The sequence below is a fragment of the Rana temporaria genome, chromosome 8, assembly GCF_905171775.1.
Source record: "Rana temporaria chromosome 8, aRanTem1.1, whole genome shotgun sequence".
Lineage (NCBI taxonomy): Eukaryota > Metazoa > Chordata > Amphibia > Anura > Ranidae > Rana > Rana temporaria.
The window spans coordinates 55172162-55192967 of NC_053496.1; the positions used below are offsets into that span (position 1 = coordinate 55172162).

The 20806-nt window shown below is 43.2% G+C and overlaps 1 protein-coding gene across 1 annotated transcript in view; it reads left to right on the forward strand.

Annotated features, from left to right (window-relative positions):
- The first annotated feature begins 444 nt into the window (after nucleotides 1-444).
- Nucleotides 445-20806, forward strand: part of LOC120946954 (heparan sulfate glucosamine 3-O-sulfotransferase 1-like) — a 207478-nt gene continuing 187116 nt past the window's right edge. The window contains exon 1 of the mRNA XM_040361821.1: nucleotides 445-1234. The gene's annotated coding sequence lies outside the window, so the exon portion shown is untranslated. The remainder of the gene's footprint in view (nucleotides 1235-20806) is intronic.

Sequence of the window (20806 nt, forward strand, 5' to 3'; positions counted from 1 at the left end):
TGTGAACACACTCCGTGGCTGCAGAGGCAGAACAAATCTTTCCAGCAGACCTGGCTCCTGGAGTCCCCAAAAATACCAGAAACATCAGGAAATGATACAACCCAGCAGCATCTATCCACAGCCCAAAATATCAAGCAGACTATCCTTTTAATGCACTCTAGCAATCCATATACTGATTATTTTATAATGCAATGGTTAACAAACACACATCCCATTTTCTCATCCACAGCAAAAAAAAAAAAAAAAAAAAAAACTCATTTATAGATTTCCAGGAGAAAAAAAAAATGAAAAAAGGGACCATTTTTATCTCATTTTTTTCCAGGCAGTCGCAGAACAAAGAAATATAATCAAAGCAGGGTACAGCCTGACACAGAAAAATGTTCCACATTATATTTCAAGTGTCCCTTTTAGTTTTCTATTGCAGCAGGCTGACTTTTATATGGCAGGTGTTTTTTTTTTAATATTACAGGTTCACAGCTCTGGATTACAGGTCTGGATTGCTATATAATACAGAAAGCATAACTGCTGCTCTTGTAAAGTTCCTTCTTATATCACAGTAGCAGTCCAGCAGAGGTCTCTTCTTTTATTATTTTCTATGAAGTCAGCCTGATGATGAACATGATGCATCTTTTCTCTTTTTCTTTGCTTTGCCCCTGAATTACACATCTGCCCACACCTGCAGGGCACACTGAGCATCCTGCTACCTAGAGCATGCACAGGCAGCAGCCAGTTAACTATCTTATGGCCAATAAAGGAGCAATACGGATCGTCCAATAGGAAGCTGGTACCCTCTCCATCCAAGCGCAGCATCCCAACTCCAGCTGAACTGGTTAACAGCTCCTGATAGTGAACACATCGGCAGCTCAGCACTGTGATGCTGCTGCCACTTTCTTGCCTATGAAGCTTGCAAGGAGCAGAGGGGATTATGATTTCAGAAGGGGAAGCAAGTGATCTGGCTGCTGCTGCTGCTTGTGATTTTTTTGCATTCTTCTGTCATTTTCCTATTCTAGATTTCCTCCCTTCTCCCAGTCTGGTCACTGGGGCTGATTAATTAATCATGAGCCGGCTGCCGTTAATACATTTATCTGGAGCAGACTGTGCCATAGGCTTCAGCAGTGGGTGAGATCCAGGCTGTGGAGGACTCCTTCTCTTCTATCCTCATCCCTTGTCTCTGGAAAGCTGGAGGGGACTTCATACAGTTCAGTTCAGCTGCCTCTACATGGCTCATCAAGAGGTACTCTACTCCTTTTATTTTAACACTTCTATGGGCACTTTTGTAGGGAATGGTGCCCCTGGGGTGTTGGATTGCTATATGAGTAGCTTCACTTTTGCTTCAGGCTCCATAAATCAGATGGATGCTCACTTTTCTTGCCAAGGGCAGCAGCACTAGGATGGGGTAGAAGCTCTGGGCATCATTACATGTAATTGGGAATTGTCGGGTTTTGCTGTGAAGCTGCTGAAACTATAGGATGTTATGTCCCCCCCTGCGGTTCAGAGCCTCTCAGGGACTCACTATAGGATGTTATGTCCCCCCCCCCTGCGGTTCAGAGCCTCTCAGGGACTCACTATACGATGTTATGCCCCCCCCTGCAGTTCAGAGCCTCTCAGGGACTCACTATAGGATGTTATGCCCCCCCCCCTGCGGTTCAGAGCCTCTCAGGGGCTCACTAGTGTAAGATGGGGGTTTGGTGATGGGCAGAAATTGGGATGCTTGTATCATGCTTCTGGTAAACGGGCTAAATAGTAGGCTGAATGATTAATATTACTACTTGTTCTGTCACTCAGCATGCAATAGGCTTTATTCTATGAAATGTGGATTGTGCTGCTCACAGCTTGAGGGATGTACAACTAGTTCTATAACAAGGCTGTGTGCTGGATTGCACTTTGTGGGATTAAAACTTGTTAATTTGATGCACCTGTGGAGGACAGTCACCCTTTGTATAGGAGATCTCGGGTGCAGATCCTATACTGCTCAGAGTGGATTATTAACATTGCACACAAGTTACCTTGTCTCTGGGATTCTGATGGACCCTACAGAAAATCACCTATGAATTGTGTATGTATAGCATACATAATATATGATTATGTGTTAGTCTGTGTCAGCTCTATATACAGGCTGGGAGTTGAATGTTGATGCTGCATGACTAAAATCCACTTACATTGCACAGGTGAGGCAGGGTAAGTGGTTTCTCTCTTCTGTAACTTTTTCTGGAGTTAAGCTGGCCATACATTATACATATTTCTTGTTTAATTTTCTTTAAATGTAGGGCCTGCCTGATTGCATACACATTTAAAGTGTTTAGGTCTGACCTCATAGTGGTAATGGAAAATTGTATCGTGTATGGCCAGAATTATAAGAAAATAATGAATATAGAGCATGCACAAATATAGCTATCGAAGTAGCCAAAAGCATTACCGTCCCTGGTAGAAAAATGAATATATGTTCCCAATTAAGGGATTGGGCATGGGACTATACGAATGCAATTGCATTCGTATAGTCCCATGCCCCATCCCTTAATTGGGAACATATATTCATTGGCCATAATTATGCTCATGTCTGCTTTCATTAAAGGGTTGTCCTATTTTAATACAGCTTCTTTAATTTTCTAAGAACTCTTTATTTTTAAAGGGGACAGCATATGGATACTATAGAAATGTGCTCTATAACCACCAAGCAGAATGAAGTTTCAGACTTTAGACAAGCATGATTATATTAGGAGCGTGCACTGCTCTAGGATGAATATTAAATATTGGGGGGGGGGGGTTAATGAACAAGATTGAGATTTGGGACTTGCTCTATTAACATATAAAGTGATTGTTGGTACACTTGTAACAGCTCAGTTATTAAATTAGCTTTTTATTTGTAGTATGGAGTTAACTTTTAGGCAAGATTTTGGGGGTCTCGCCCATCTTTACTCATACCACATTTGAAAATACGCTGTATATTTGTAGAAAGAGTTTCTTTTTTGTGCAAGTTTTTTGGGAGGTCTGCCCTCATCTTCTAGGTCCAAGCAGTACTATAGACCAAGCGCACTTGTAACAACGCTGTTAAAAAATCTCTTTTTATTTGTAGAACAGTTTATTTTTTGGCCAAGCTTTTGAGGGTCTATCCCCATTTCTAGGTCCAAGCAGTACTGTAGACTATATCATACACTTGTAGTGACGCAGTTGAAAATTCTCTTTATAGTAACTATAGTTTATTTTGTGGAGCAAGGTTTTGGTGGTCTACCCCATCTTCCAGGTCCAAGTAATAACTGCAAACCATATTATACACTTGTAACAAGACAGTTTAAAATATATTTTTATTTGTAGTAACAGTTAATTTTTAAGACCAAGCTTTTCGGGGTCTACCCCCCATGCTCTTCCTCCAAGCAATACTGTAGACCATACTAGTACACTTTTCACAACAAGGCTGACAATTTATTTTATGCAGTATGTGTAGTAACAGCTTATTTTTATGGCAAGCTTTTCTTTTTAAGCAGTACAGTAGACTATAGTGTACCCCTTTAATAACACAGTTAAACATTCTCTTTAGTAACAACAATTTTTCAGGAAAAACTTTTGGGGGTCTACCCCCATCTTCTAGGTCCAAGCAGCACTAGAGAGCATACAAGTACACTTGTAACAACATGGTTAAAAATTCTCTTTATATTTGTAGTAATAGTCTTTTTTTTTGGGGGGGGGGGCATGTTTTTTGGGGTCTACCCCCATCTTTTAGGTCCAAGCAGCACTTTAGACCATATTATACACTTGTAACAAAATGGTTAAAAATGCTATTTATATTTGTAGTAACGTTTTTCTGGGGGATGTGTGGCAAGCTTTTTGGAGGTCTACCCACCATCTTTTAGGTCCAAGTAGTACTTTAAACCATGTTAGTAGACTTGTAGCAGCACAGTTAAATGTTCTCTTTATTTTTGTAATTACAGACATTTTTCAAGACAAACTTTTGGGGGTCTACCCCCATTTCCTAGGTCCTAGCACACTTGTAACCACATGGTAAAAAATGATCTTTATATTTGTAGTAACATTTTTGGGGAGGGGGGGTTTAATCCTTTTGGCGGTCTAGGTCCAAACAGTACTCTAGACCAGTGTTTCCCAACTCCAGTCCTCAAGGCACACCAACAGGTCATGTTTTCAGGCTTTCCATTATTTTGCACAGGTGATTTGATCAGTTTCACTGCCTCAGTAATTACCACAGCCGTTTCATCGGAGGGAAATCCTGAAAACATGACCTGTTGGTGTGCCTTGAGGACTGGAGTTGGGAAACACTGCTCTAGACCATATTAGTACACTTGTAACAACAGTTAAATATTCACTTAATTTTTATAGTAACAGCAATTTTTCAGGACAAACTTTTGGGGGGTCTACCCCAATCTTTTAGGTCCAAGCAGCGCTCTAGGACATATTGATACACTTGTAACAACACAGTTAAAAGTTTGCTTTATATTTGTAGTAACAGTATTTTTTCAGGACAAACTTTTGGGGTCTTCCCCCATCTTCTAGATACAAGCAGTACTGTTGACCCCTGAAAGCTTGCCTTCAAAAGTTCATTATTACTGCAAATAAAGTATCATGTAACTGTGTTGCTCCCTTAAGAACCAGAAGCAATAGTTACCCCCACATTACCACCCAATAACGTTGGCGGAGTTATATCCATTAAATACAATCATTAAGCCATATTAGAATATTTGATGTTATATTGGTTGAACTAGATAGACATGTGTCTTTTTTCAGCCAGATTACCTACAGTATTTGACTATGTAACTATGAAGGCTTGGGCTAATATGGCAATTATTATGTTTTCTGTTGAGAGATGTAAGTCTTGGCATTCACAACTCATTTACATCACTGTGCTGTTAATAAGGTAATGGGCAATAAGTAGTTAAATCTCAGGGTGGTAAAGAGATTTAATTGCCAGTGAAGCCCTAACTCAACATCATAACTGATTGCAAAGTTTTCTTGAGAGCCCTGATCAGATGTAAGAGTTAACCACGTTGATGTAGGTTCCTAGGCATTAGTGCTATTTACACTGTTGCTTAATAAAGATTTGCAGCATCAGACAGAAAACAAGCCATCTCCCTAGGTGGCACAAAGAGTTTAATTCATCTTCTCTTGCAGAAAATAATTCATTAGTTGTTCAGCGCAGGAACTCTGCGTTCTAGAAGGCTTTCACCCACCTGTGCTGTTAAAAAAAAACTAAAAAAGTGCCCAGCTATACACTTTGGGCCAGATTCAGGTAGGAGATACGACGGCGTATCTCCAGATACGCCGTCGTATCTCTGAGTGTGAGGCGTCGTATCTTGGCGCCTGATTCAAAGAATCAGATACACCAGAATTTCTCTAAGATACGACCAGCGTAAGTCTCCTACGCCGTCGTATCTTAACTGCATACTTACGCTGGCCCCTAGGGGCATGTACGCTGATTAACGCCTAGAAATATGTAAATCATTCACGAACGTACACCTGGCCGTCGCAGTACAGATACGCCGTTTACATTAGGCTTTTTCCGGCGTAAAGTTACCCCTGCTATATGAGGCGCAGCCAATGTTAAGTATGGACATCGGGCCAGCGACAGATTTTCCGTCGATTACGTCGTTTGCGTAAGTCGATCGCGAATAGGGCTGTGCGTCATTTAGGTAATTTACGTTCACGTCAAAAGCATTGGCTTTTTGCGGGTTAATTTGGAGCATGCGCACTGTGATACTTTCACGGATGGCGCATGCGCCGTTCGTAAAAATCGTAATTTACGCGGGGTCACAATAAATTAACATAAAATACGAAAACATGTTCCACATTTGAATTAGGCGGGCTTACGCCGGCCTATTTACGCTACGCCGCCGCAACTTTGCTTTGTGAATACTGCACTTGCCTGTCAAAGTTGCGGAGGCGTAGCGTAAATAGGATACGTTACGCCCGCACACAAATACGCGCTCCCTACCTGAATCTACCCCTTAATGTCCTAAATCAAGCATGATTCTGTAACCTTTGAGTCTTCCTCATTATGTCCCACAAACTGGAGCAGAGACTTTCTCAGCCGCTGTCAGAGACTGAAATGCCTGTCTGTTGCATTATAGGATAAAAGCAGGTCAGGCCAGCAGGTCATCTTTAGTATAATAAAGCACCGTGGTAAACGGTAGCGCTGGCTGTCTCTCTCGAATGTTGTGTATTACGCAGCGTTTTAGCTTGTCGCTCCCACTCATTCTATTGACTTGTTTGAAATCAAATCCATTTACAACGTATGACATTAATGAGTTATCAACAGCAGGATGCACATCAGTAATTGCAAGGCGCCGATGATATTAACTGCAGTGTTATAACAAGAAAATAAGATTGTCATGCAACAAGACAGAAATTATAAGGAAACTCCACTTTTGTCTTTTGTTAAAGCCATTCCATGTAGTAAATGGAAATGCAAGGAGATGGTTGTATATGGTGTGCTTAAAGGAAACCTGAGTAGGTTGCCATTGCTAAACTCCCCTTCTGAAAATGCTAGCTGCCTGGCTTTTTTTTTTTTAATTCTCAAGTTTGTGTCCTTGGGTGGAAACAAGCATGCAGATCTTTAAAGCTGAACTCTAGGTACGATCTTAAAGTGTTACTAAACCCAGTAATATGGGGCCAGATTCACAAAAGGGATACGACGGCGTATCTGCTGATACGCCGTCGTATCCCTGTTTCTATCTATGCGACTGATTCATAGAACCAGTTACGCATAGATATCCCTAAGATCCGACAGGTGTAATAGTTTTACACTGTCGGATCTTAGGATCCAGTACCGCGGCCGCCACTGGGGGGAGTTCGCTTTGTAAACCAGCGTCGGGTATGCAAATTAGCAGTTACGGCGATCCACGAAACTTTTTCCCGTCGTTACGTCGCCGCAAGTGTTATTTTCCCTGTCGCAAACATAGGGCACCTTTTACAAAGTGGAAAATTACTCCACCATGTAAAAGTATACCCGTCTTTCCCGCGTCGCTTTTGAATTTTCTTTTTAAAAACATTTTTTCCCGGCGCAAGTCTTTTTTTAACGTCGCGATTCACAAAACGTCGGTGCGTCGTAATTTCGCGCAAAGCACGTCGGGAAATTTGCGTCGGGAGCATGCGCAGTACGTCCGGCACGGGAGCGCGCCTAATTTAAATGGTACCCGCCCCATTTGAATTGGCCCGCCTTGCGCCGGATGGATTTAGGATACACCGCCGCAAATTTCCAGGTAAGTGCTTTGTGGATCGGGCACTTAGACAGAAAATTTGCGGTGGTGTAACCTAAATCGGTTACCTTACGCTGCGCCCGGGCTACGTGAATCTGGCCCATGGACTTTAATGGTACCGTATTAAGCTGATGTCCAGTTAAATTACAAAATAATTTTATAACAAGATAAGAAAAATTATTCACATGTTCATAGAATAAAATATTTAGTCATGACAATCATGAAGTAGTTAATTATTCAACATCCTAATGTTACCCAGTAGAATATCAAACCATCCACAATACCATATATACTTGAGTATAAGCCAACCCGAATATAAGTCGAGGCACCTAATTTTACCACAAAAAAATGGGAAAACGTATTGACTCGAGTATAAGCCTAGGGTGTCCATCTGTATGCCTCACTGTGCCTCACTTTGCCTCACTGTGTCCATGTGCATGCCTCACTGTGCCCATGCCTCACTGTGCCCATGCCTCACTGTGTCCATGCCTCACTGTGCCCATGCCTCGCTGTGTCAATGCCTCGCTGTGTCCATGCCTCACTGTGCCTCACTGTGCCTCACTGTGTCCATGCCTCACTGTGTCCATCACTAGACTTATGTTTAACATGGGAGTATATAGAAGGGGTGCCCGAATTTAAAAAATCGGTGCTCCCCAGCCATAGGTTTCCCGAACAATAAACTTTGCAAACTTGTAGAGGAAGAGTGTGGCTATATGTGTGCCAAGGTTGGGGTCCAGGGGACCTACAGCCGGCCGGTACCATGTCCCCAAGTTCCGGGAGATCAGGCGCAAAAAAGTGACTCAAGTATAAGCCGAGGGGGGGCATTTTTAGCACAAAAAAAATGTGCTGAAAAACTCGGCTTATACTTGAGTATATACGGTATATTGATTTTAGGTTGCCTAAAATCAATATATTGTGGATGGTTTGATATTCTACTGGGTAACATTAGGATGTTGAATAATTAGCTACTTCATGATTGTCATGACTAAATATTTTATTCTATGAATATGTGAATATTTTTTCTTATCTTGTAATACAATTCTTAAACCTTTGACTGGACACCAGCTTAATACGGTACCATTAAAGTCCATCTCTAGCCTCCTTTCCAAACCCCTGCCTACTATTTGACAGGATGAAGGTATCATTTAAAATACTTTTTATACTATACTATATACTATAATAGTTAATCTCCCAAACCCCCCCCCCCCAATGCCCACAGCTCATAAATCTTTTTTTTTTACATTAAAATACTGCCGCTATGTGGTTGATTTACTAAAGGCAAATCCACTTTGCACTACAAGTACAGTCATTGTAGATCGCTATAGGTCTGAGGCCTCGTACACACGACCAGTTTCCTCGGCAGAATCCATCAAGAAACTTAGTGGGAGAGTTTTTTGCCGAGGAAACTGGTCGTGTGTACATTTTTCATCGAGGAAACTGTCGAGGAACTCGTCGAGCCAAAAAGAGAGCAAGTTCTCTTTTTCCTCGACAGGAGTCAAATTGGCTCGTCGAGTTCCTCGTCGGGCTGGTTGTGGTGTGTATGCTAAGAAACCCGCGCTTGCTCAGATTAAAGTATGAGACGGGAGTAAAAGTAGCATTTGTAATGGAGAGAACACATTTTTAAAGCTGTAACAGACTGAAAAGTGCAAATAGTCTCTTACCAAACTTTTACTTAACACGCAAACACATGAAATTAGCAAAAGCAGCCCCAAGAGTTGTGCAAGTGGAATCGAACTTCTCCTGCCGTCCTATGTGTTGTACGTCACCGCGTTTGAGAACGAAGAGATTTTGTCTTGACTGTGTGCACGCAAAGCAAGCTTGTCGAGTTCCTCGACAAGCCTAACAAGGAACTCGACGAGGAAAATGATGTGTTTTGCCCGACGAGTAACTCGGTCGTGTGTACGAGGCCTCAGGGAAAGATCTGAAACGAGAGGAAGCTCTTCTGATTTTTATCATCCAATCACGTGCAAGCAAAAATGCTTTTTTTTATCTTCCTTGCATGTCCCCCTCAGATCTACAGCGAAAGTGGATTTGCCTTTTGTAAATATCCCCTATACACCCTTTTTGGCTGATCGGTATACCACGGTCAGTGGTAAACGGCATAGTTTCTCCAGTGCTGAGAGTTCAGGTAGGTGGAGATTTCCACTTCAGCCTGCATACACACCCACATGTGTGATGCCAATATCATGTGACCTGGCTATCTCTGAGAACAAGTAAATGTTCTCTCCAGCATAAAAGACACAACTGAGCATGTGCAGGTCGGCTACCCTGCCTGTGTTAGCTGGCTTTCCCCAGATAGACAGTGCGGGAAGGGGGGGAATCTGCGCATACAGGATAACACAGCCAATTTACACAATGCAGAGGATTAACCCTTAAGTTCCACAGTGAATATAACAAGCATGCTTTGCTGCATATACAGAATGAGTTTAATGTTGTGGGATTAGTAACACTTATTGTATAATACATTGGTCCAACTTGGATCAATGTAAGTATACTGTGTATCTGATGGACAGCTGAGGAAGCTGACAAGTTGTCATCACTACTATCTTCAAGTGGGGATCACCACTATCTTCTAGGTCTTGTGCCTGATTGGCTGCCCCACTGCACACTGAAAACAGAGGGTTTCAATTAATACAAGGGCCGATGACATCACAACCTTCACATCATCCAGTTACAGATTGCCTTGTATTAATTGAAAATTAATTGAATGGTTGCAGTGACAATAACGCGACCCCTTGTGGTCAATACACCGTGAGGAAGTTGCACAGGACCAGGAAGATAGCAGTGACCATTGAAGTAGCATCAACTACTACAGTGATTGTTAGCTTCCCCTGTAGTCCATCAGGTGTGAGATATAAGTACTGATATAAGTATATTGATCCAAACTGGACCAATTTAACTATGCTATAACTATTGAGAGCATACCTAATATTTAGCTTGATTATTATTATTCAGGATTTATATAGCGCCAACAGTTTGCACAGCCCTTTACAACATGATGGCAGGCGGTACAGTTACAATACAATTCAATACAGGAGGAATCCTAGGGTCCTGCTCGTTAGCGCTTACAATCTAAAAGCGATGGTTAAGTAATACAAAAGGTAATAAAGCTTTAAAACTACTACTACTTTTGGACATTTGTAATGTAAGAATAGGTTACAGGTATGCAGGGCTGCTGATAATGCAGTCCAGTCAGCCCTTCTCTACTGGGTTCTGGCCCCATCAGTTCAAAAGGGGGCACGGCATCTGCTGAGCAGGAGGGCCAGCTGTACTGTCTTATTTCAGACACCGATCCTCTTCTGTCTCCCCCTGTAGAGCTGCCAGCTTCTCCCTCCGGCTGCACTTCATTGGGATTGGTTCTAGTACATGTGCTGCTTCCATCTGCTGTCTGGGCCCCCCTGTGTGCCCCTTTCTCTGCAGGCACACAGGGAGATGTTTCAGGATGAGGAGCGAGGGAAGAGGCCGGTAAATATGTCATTTTCTGGCCCCTTCATTTCCTGAATGAACAAAGGGAGCGATCAGTACCAATCATTCCTGTATCCAATCATCACTGAAGCATAGTAAACTGTATTTACTATGCTAGTTTACAACTAATACGATCTGCCACCACAGTACAGACAGTGCAATGATTACAGAAGCATAGTAAAATGTATTTCTATGTTTCCGTTTGTGAATGAGCAGGAAGTCTGAGGCCCAGATTCTCAAAGGAGATACGACGTCGTATCTCTGAGTTTGAGCCATCGTATCTATGCGCCTGATTCTTAGAATTTAGTTACGCATAGATTTGTATTTGATCCGACTAGCGTAAGTCTCTTACGCCGTCGGATCTTAACTGCATATTTACGCTGGCCGCTAGGGGCGTGTACGCTGATTTACGCCTAGATATATGTAAATCAGCTAGATACGCAAATTCACGAACGTACGCCCGGCCGACGCAGTACAGATACGCCGTTTACGTTAGGCTTTTCCCGGCGTAAAGTTACCCCTGCTATATGGAGGCGTACATGCGGCGTACCAATGTTAAGTATGGACGTCGTTCCCGCGTCGAATTTTGAAAATGTTACGTCGTTTGCGTAAGTCGTTCGCAAATAGGGCTGGGCGTCATTTACGCTCACGTCGAAAGCATTGGCTTCTTGCGGGTTAATTTGGAGCATGCGCACTGGGATACTTTCACGGACGGCGCATGCACCGTTCGTAAAAAGCGTCATTTACGTGGGGTCACATAAAATTAACATAACACACGCCCACATCTACCACATTTGAATTAGGCGGGCATACGCCGGCCTATTTACACTACGCCGAAGCAACTTTCGTTTGAGAATACGGCACTTGCCTGTAAAAGTTGCGGAGGCGTAACGTAAATAGGATACGTTACGCCCGCACAAAGATACGCCATTCTACGTGAATCCGGGCCTGAGTGTGTATTTTATTCATTTATCTGTACAGTCGAGTTTGCAGAGAAAGGGACTGATAAATCTATGTCCTCATGCACTTTTGGCTGAAGGGGTCCTGTCAGGTAGGCTGTATGGGGCCCCGTGATTTCTAACATCAGCCTTTCTGGTGTGTTTCCCATTAAAGAATTCAAACCATGTATGACTGGCCTAAAAGTGTATTTCCACTTTTGCACCCAAGCCTTTGAGATCTTTAAACCTTTATTGGGATAGTTGGCATGCAAATCTAGTTTACAACTATTAGGATCTGCCAGCACAGTAATGAGAGGATTCATTATGGTAAGCATTACTCCCCAGCACCCACCCCCGCCCCCTGAACATTACATACAAGTAGAAAGCAGGGTAAGATTTTCCACAAAATACTAAAATTAAGCAGCAATTATTATTATTATTTTTAAGTTATGCTATGTGAACAGGAGCATGTAACAAATATAAAATAGGTGTTATCCCACTTTGGCTGCAAAAGTGGAAATGCACTTCTAAACATGGCAGTTTGGCGGCTAAGTGCTTTGAAATGTAAGCACAGAGAGAAAGTATCCCTGGAAATAATTGTAAAATATAACCAACTATATTAAGCTGGTAGGCATGAATATTTTATACTTTTAAATTAAAATATAAGGTGATATTTCACCGTCTTCTCTCACTGTCTCCCACGAAAATTGCAAATTGGCTTTTCTTTCTAGTTTTGTCTTTTGAGTAAAAAATTAATGTCCACCTTGAAACAGTGCAGTAAGCCCTTTCTATCATACTCCCCTGGTACATGACATTGGGCCCAATTAGCTATTTTTCTTCCCTGGTGTCACGTGACTCATTAGTGTTACAAGGCTTCAGGTGTGAATGGGAAGCAGGTGTGTAAAATTTGGTGTTATCGCTCTCACTCTCTCATACTGGTCACTGAAAGTTCAACATGTCACCTCATGGCAAAGAACGCTCTGAGGATCTGAAAAAAAAGCATTGTTGCTCTACATAAAGATGGCCTAGGCTATAAGAAGATTGCCAAGACCCTGGAACTGAGCTGCAGCATGGTGGCCAAGACCATACAGCGGTTTAACAGGACAGGTTCCACTCAGAACAGGCCTCGCCATGGTCGGCCAAAGAAGTTGAGTTCACGTTCTCAGTGTCATATCCATAGGTTGTCTTTGGGAAATAGACGTATGAGTGCTGCCAGCATTGCTGCAGAGGCTGAAGGGGTGGGGGGGGGGTCAGCCTGTCAGTGCTCAGACCTTATGCCGTACACCGCATCAAATTGGTCTGCATGGCTGTCATCCAAGAAGGAAGCCTCTTCTAAAGATGATGCACAAGAAAGCCTTCAAACAGTTTACTGAAGACAAGCAGACTAAGGACATGGATTACTGGAACAATGTCCTGTGGTGTGATGAGACCAAGATCAACTTATTTGGTTCAGATGGTGTCAAGTGTGTGTGGCGGCAACCCGGTGAGGAGTACAAAGCCAATTGTGGTGGTGGGAGTGTCATGAGTACTGCCGGCACTGGGAAGCTACACTTCATTGTGAGAACCATGAATGCCAACATGTACTGTGACATACTGAAGCTGAGCATGATCCCCTCCCTTCAGAGACTGGGCCGCAGGGCAGTATTCCAACATAGCGACCCCAAACACACCTCTAAGACGACCACTGCCTAAACCCTATTAAGCATCTGTGGGGCATCCTGAAACAGAAAGTGGAGGAGCACAAGGTCTCTAACATCCACCAGCTCTGTGATGTCGTCATGGAGGAGTAGAAAAGAACTCCAATGGCAACCTGTGAAGCTCTGGTGAACTCCATGCTCCAAATATTGACACTTTGGGCCCAATTTGGACATTTTCACTTTGGGGTGTACTCACTTTTTTTTCCAGCGGTTTAGACATTAATGGCTGCGTGTTGAGTTATTTTGAGGGGACAGCAAATTTACACTGTTATACAAGCTTTATATTGTAGCAAAGTGTAATTGTACTGGAGATTTAGTTGACTAAATACTACTAAAACTAAAATGACATTTTAGTCCTAAGACTAATGCCTCATACACACGACTGGGATTAAAGAACAAAAAGGATGTTTGGACAGCTGCACTTCAGAAGAAATTGCTTTTATTGGTAAAATTGGATAAAAAAGCACTACAAGCCACAGCAAGGAATATGGGACACACAGCTGACACGTTTCACACTAGTACTTAGTGCTCAGTCATAGCTTCACGACTGGGATTCTTGACAGGAAAAGATCCATGGGGGAAAACCAAGAACCTGCTCGGTAACTTTTCCCCCGTACACATGAGAGTTTTTCCCGTTGGGAAAACTCAGATGAGAGCTTTGGTTGGGAATCCCGACCATGTGTATGCTCCATCGCAGTTTTTCCCATAGGAAAACTGCCAGGAAAAATTGCCAGGAAAAAGTCAGCCGGGACCCCGGCGGGAAAAAAGAGCAGGTTTTCTTTTTTTGTCCGCCGTTTTTTGGGCAGTTTTCCCATCTGAAAAACTGCGAGGAGCATACACACGGCCGGGATACCCAGCCAAAAGCTCTCCTCGCAGTTTTCCCGTCGGAAAACCTGGCCGTGTGTACGAGACTTAAGACTAAAACTAAATTTACATTTTCTGCCAAAATTAACACTGTTCCAATCTCAAAAAGTTGGGAGGTAAGGACATAATCAGCTGGATGTGTTTTTTTTTTTTTTTAAAGGAAATCTGTATTGAAGTATGTAGGAGGCAATTGCTTGCCTCGCCTGAAAATATAGTTGAATGGCATTTAATCTGAGTCAGTTAGGTAGATTCAGGTAGATAAGTGCAAAGTTACGGCGGCGTAGCTTAGCCTGTTTAGGCTACGCCGCCGTAAATTAGCTAGGCAAGTACATGATTCTCAATGTACTTGCCTGCTAATATACGGCGGCGTAGCCTAAAGCGGGCAGGCGTAAGGGCGCCGAATTCAAATGACTTGGAGGGGGGCATGTTTGATGGTAATGAGGCTTGACCTCACGTTTTTGACGTTTTTTTTTTCACTGTGCATGCGCCGGGCGACTACATTTCCCAGTGTGTATTGCGGTTACATACACCGCACGGGCCTATTGATTTCGACGTGGACGTAAACAACGTAAATCCCGATTCGCGGACGACTTACGCAAACGACGTAAAAAATTCGAATCTCGCGGCGGGAACGGCGGCCATACTTTAGGCCTACTAAGGCCTTACGGAAACAGCGTAAATCGACTGCGGCGGCCGGGCGTACGTTCGTGAATCGGCGTAAAAACTAATTTACATATTCTACGCCGACCGCAATGGAAGCGCCACCTAGCGGCCATCCAAAATATTGCAATCTAAGATAGGACGGCGCAGGCCGTTGTATCTTAGATATGTTTAAGCGTATCTCTGTTTGAGCATACGCTTAAACATACGTCGGCGTAGATTCTGAGTTAGGTCGGCTTATCTACTGATAAGCCGGCCTAACTCTACCTGAATCTACCTACCTTCCTTTACCTTAATGCAGTCCTCCTTCACTTACCTCATCCTTCGTTTTGCTTTTAAATTTCCTTATTTCTTCTGAGAAATCCTCACTTCCTGTTCTTCTGTCTGTAACTCCACACAGTAATGCAAGGCTTTTTCCCTGGTGTGGAGTGTCGTGCTCGCCCCCTCCCTTGGACTACAGGAGAGTCAGGACGCCCACTAACACACAGCTCCTTTCTCTATCAGCGTCCTGACTCTCCTGTAGTCCAAGGGAGGGGGCGAGCATGACACTCCACACCAGGGAGAAAGCCTTGCATTACTGTGTGGAGTTACAGACAGAAGAACAGGAAGCGAGGATTTCTCAAAAGAAATAAGGACATTTAAAAGCAAAATCGAGGGTGAGATAAGTGGAGGACTGCACTAAGGTAAAAGAAGCTATTTAGGAAAAAAAATGTACCTTTACAACCCCTTTAAGCTTATGTAGCACTACCCCTACAGGAGCCACTTGTTGCTTTGGGTTCTCTGTTCTGTTGTCTCAACTCTGTGAACAACCTAGTCCCCTCTGATATACCTTGTACAAGCAAATGATTGCTGCTGCAAACATATGTGAGCACACATATGAGTATCCTGCACATAACTGCATTTCAGTTTCATTAAATAAGCATCAAATTGGATAACTGTGAATATACTAGGTATATCGTCACGACTTAAGATACATGGTAATGCATATATATGAGCAGATAAAAGAATCAATTTACTGACAATACGCTATTCAATAGAATTTTTAGGCTAAAGCAGCTTGGGATAGAAAACTGCACCAAGTGAGCAAAAACCAACACAGCATTAACGAATTAATGAACAATAGCAATTAATGAATAGTCCCACAGAAACATCTCTGTGACCAGTAACATATACCCTCTTCAGAGTGCACTGTAGGTAAAAGGCTATGATGGTATCTGTAGCTCCCTAAGGATGGGGGAGGGGGGGAGTACCTCTGACTATGGGAAATTAGGGCAAAGTTTCTTAAAACGGTTGGTATACAGTTCTCAGTCTTCAGCCGGCTAGTGTCAGGGCCAAGTCTTTAAGGTGGTGGTAAATAGCACAGTCCTCTTTAAAGTCTGCATACAGTGATTCTGACTGCTAGGTAGATGGTCAGTCTCTGCCAGCAGAAGTAGAACAATCATGCCAATGGCCTCTCATCAGTCCCAGAGATAAAACAAGCCTTGAACCAGGTACTTAGCTATCCACAGTCCTTCCAGCTCTGCACTCAGGGTACTCCGTCTACAATCCCTTGTTTTCAGCACTCCAGTCACAGGTTGTAGCACGCATTTGTGCACACTATGAGGTGGGCACTCCCAAGTCCCCCTGCTGCAAGAGGAAGACATTTTGTTTGTGGGTAAATACAGCTTTTATCTCCTCCACCTAGCCATCTCTTCCTGGGGATTGTAGTCTACTTGCTCATTGATCTCCATAGTAAGATCCTTCCTTACAACTACATCTCTCATAATTCAGTGCGGCCAGCATCCAAGTCTATTAAGCTTTTTCTGCTGGCTACTCTCCCTGCTGGGTGGAGGCAAGATAGTGTACAGTGGGAGCACAGTGAGCAACTACAACACAGTGTCCCAAAGTTGCTCTCTCTGTCTCTAGCGTGCACATGGCAAAACTGATTTTCCTTAGGCCACTTTCACACTTGAGTGCTTTTACAGGCATTTTAATGCTAAAAATAGCGCCTGCAAAGAGCTTGTAAAGCACCTCTCCTTTCACTCTAGTGTGAAAGCCTGAGTGCTTTCACACTGGAGCGGTGAGGTTGCAGGACGCTAGAAAAAGTCCTGCAAGCAGCATCTTTGGGGCAGTGGAGGTGCGGTGTATACAATGCTCCTAAACCGCCCTGCCCATTGAAATGAATGGGCAGCGCTGCCAAAGTGCATTCAAAGCAATTTGGCAGCGGCGCTACACCGGCGGTATTAATCCCTACTTTGGCCACTAATGGGGGTTAAAAACGCCCAACTAGTGGCCAAAAAGCACTGCTAAAACGACGGTAAAGCACCACTAAAACTAGTGGTGCTTTACTGCAGGCGCTCTAACTGCCCCAGTGTGAAAGTAGCTTAAAAGTGTTACTAAACCCACAATTGTAAAATCTGTATATGCAGTAAAGCATACTTGTTATACTCACTGTGGTACCTAAAAGTTAATCCTCTGCATTGTACAAAAAGGCTCTCTGATCCTCCCCTTCTTTTACTGTCCCCAATCCATCTGCTGATACTAGTACAGAGCCTTGGGGGCACTCTGCACATGCTCAGTTTGGTGTTCATTGCTAGCGAGTTTTTTTGTTTTGTTCGGGGAGGGTGCATGTGATTAGCACAGGGTCAATCGGCACTGTCCAAACATAGGGTCAGGGGTCCTGTAACCTCATAGGACAGAATGTACGTAGAATGAAAACGCCTCTTACAAGCTTTAACCAGATACTGATAGAAGTCACAAGACTGATATATACTGCAGACAAGAAAAGGTATTTAGCAGTTAATATTTCCTAAAATAATTGCATTTCCATGTTCTGTGTACTGTGGGGGACCAGATATAGTGAATTCAGGGTCCAGGGTTTAGTAACACTTTAAATGTGTTGGCAATATACAGAGAAATACGTTTAATAAAAAGAGGTGTCAATGTGGAGTGCTTATGTTCCATTAATTTAGTATTCTTGTTTTGAGCAGATGGTGTCAGTATAAAGCAAATATTAGAGTTTGGAGTAAAGTAACACTTGACAAATTTTCTTTATATAATAGACGTAACTTGCGCCAGGCTTGTTATTGCACAAAATGACATATTTTCCTGCATATGTACTGTCAAGTTTGCTTTGCTTTCAACCACACCGAGAACAGATGGAATTGTTTTAATCACATTTACAAGTAAGTTTAACACATCCTAGATTTAACAAGTGTGGCTTTTTTATATTGCTATAAGGGCCGTCTGCTGGTACACGATTCCCAGCTAAACATAATTGATTAAAGGCTCAAGGTGACCCGGATGTCTGTAAAGAGACTAGCAAGCTGTAATGCTTTGTGTCAGGTCACAAAACTGCTTTTCACTTTTTTTTGTGCTTAGATGTTATTTAAATGTCCATTTTTTTTTTGTTTTTTTTGTTTTTTTCTGCTTACTTAGTTTAGGGATAGTTTTGATTGGATTTTAACAGGTTGCAATGGAACACTGGCCATTTTTTTTATTTATCATTTTAAATTATAGGTAGTAAAGGATTAACATCAGGGGCGTTGCTAGGTGGCAAAAAGACCAGGGGCTTCAGCCGCACTCGGCCGCACACGGCCCCAGCCGCACTCGGCCGAACTCGGCCCCAGCCGCACTCGGCCGAACTCGGCCCCAGCCGCACTCGGCCGAACTCGGCCCCAGCCGCACTCGGCCATCAGATTGGTCCCGGCGCTCGGGCCAACAATACAAATCATCGGTAAATAGATTTGGGGCTTTTCGAGGGCCCATTCGGGGGTACAGCCCTCCAAGCCTGGGCCTAACGACGCCCCTGATTAACATTATCAGAATTGTATTACTGTATGTATTTCTATGTAATGCCCCCCCCCCCCTCATTTACTGTGTGGTACCTAGTACAGGAAAGGAGTGGCATGTTTCCAATGGGGACAAAGAAAATAACAATAGAATTATTTTTGTAGTGTAGAGAAGAGCAAAAACCTTTATCAGTTTTTCTATTGTCGTCTTTGTCCTATTGTAGAGGTTCCTTACACAGTCACGGAAAACAATACGTAAGGGTAAATCTTGCCAGTAGGTAGGGATACATACCGTATACGGTAATACAATCATAACCAAGGTTCTTTGGCTAAAGGTACACTTTATGTTATTATTACTTTATAATTAGAATTAGAATTCAATAACCTTTTAGCAGGTTATTGAATCATGTGCTTGGAAGCTTGTTGTATGCAGAGAATATTCTACTTTTATGGAGGATTAGCAATGCATGTCTTACAGAATGGAGAAACATGACACAGGAAACAGGAATATACAAGTACATGCACTTAACATAGACAGAACATCCTGTTATTACTTTACCTTAGAATAACACACTATAACACTTCATTGCCACCTGCTGGAAACATAGGTATACTGCATACATGCATATACGCTAGGGGTGTCCAAACTTTTTTCAAAGAAGGCCAGATTTGATGAAGTGAACATGTGTGAGGGCCGACCATTTTGCCTATCATTCTTTGAACCATTAAAATGTGTTCTAAGTGTGTTAGTTCGAGCACTAATACACTGCCCAACAATAATTATTATGCCTTAGGGTTGTGTGAGTAAAGAGATGAGTTCGGACATGTTATTTGGATATATTGGCCCAGATTCACATACATCGGCGCATATTTATGCCGCCGTAGCGTATCTCTTTTACGCTACTCCGGCGCATCGCACAGAGGCAAGCACTGGACTCCCACTCGCTCTTAAAGATACGCTGGGTTTCCTCGGCGTAAGCGAGCGTAGGTGGAAGTGGGCGTGAGCCATGCTAGTGAGGTGTGACCCCATGCAAATGATGGGCCAAGCGCCATAGAAGTACTTAAAATGAACGGCGCATGCGCCGTCCTGTGGGCGCGTCCCAGTGCGCATGCTCAGAATCACGTTGAAACAACTGCCTAAGGTACGTCGAATCACTGCCTACAACGTGAGCGTAACCCATGCTTAGTCATATTCACTTACAACGTAAACGGCAACAGATACGATGGCTTATGTTCCCTGGTCCATACCTTTGCATGAGTTGCACCTCTTATATGGGAAATAACTTTACGCCGGACATACGACTTATGCAAACCGCATATATTCTATGCACATTTGCATATGTGCATAGAAAATCAATGGGAGCGGCAAATGCGCCCAGCGTAAATATGCGCCCACGATACGATGGCGTAGGCAAGTTACGTCGGCCGTAGAAAGCCTATTTTTAGGCGTATCTCAGATTGTGGGCATGGCGCACAGATACGATGGTGCACAGTTACACTTACGCGGCGTATCTCGAGATACGTCGGCGTAAGTGCTTTGTGAATCCGAACCATTGTATTTATTGGCACCTTCACTTTAAGGAATTTTCAGGGAAAAAAACGTACATTTTAAATAAAGAACTCTGAAGCAAAATAAGGGTCAGTGACCATCTGCAGCCTCACAAGTGCCATGAATGAAGCACCCCCATTGCCCACAGTGCAGCCTGATTGATGCCCATTCATCTGCAGCCTTGGAGGGGAGAGGGAGGGGGCGGGACGAGCGCCAAAAGATATAACATACAGGAGAAACTCCTGTTTTCTCTGCGGCCTCTTTAATAGAAAGTCCTGCCTCCTTTGATGGACAGAACAGTCGTCCAATGGCAGCGCCAGAGACGGGAATTCCTATTACAGAGGTTACCGTGTAAACAGGAAATACTCCTGTGTGTGTATCCCTGGATCCCTGGAAAAGTAAATGTCCTTATATTAAATGTCAACAGTATTTGTAGCATGCTAACATTTTTTTTGTGGGGGGGGGGGGGCCTGGAGCACCTTCTTTAATCTCTTAATACCTGTTTTTTTACTAACTGGGTGTTAGGTATGTAGCTCTCACATTTCACCCCTAGATGCTCTCACCTATTCTTATTTCCTTAATGGAAATAATTATGCAGTGAAAGTTCTGTTTTCCTATATAGGGGAGACCTGACATGGCATCAGAGTGTCCTCTGCCATGG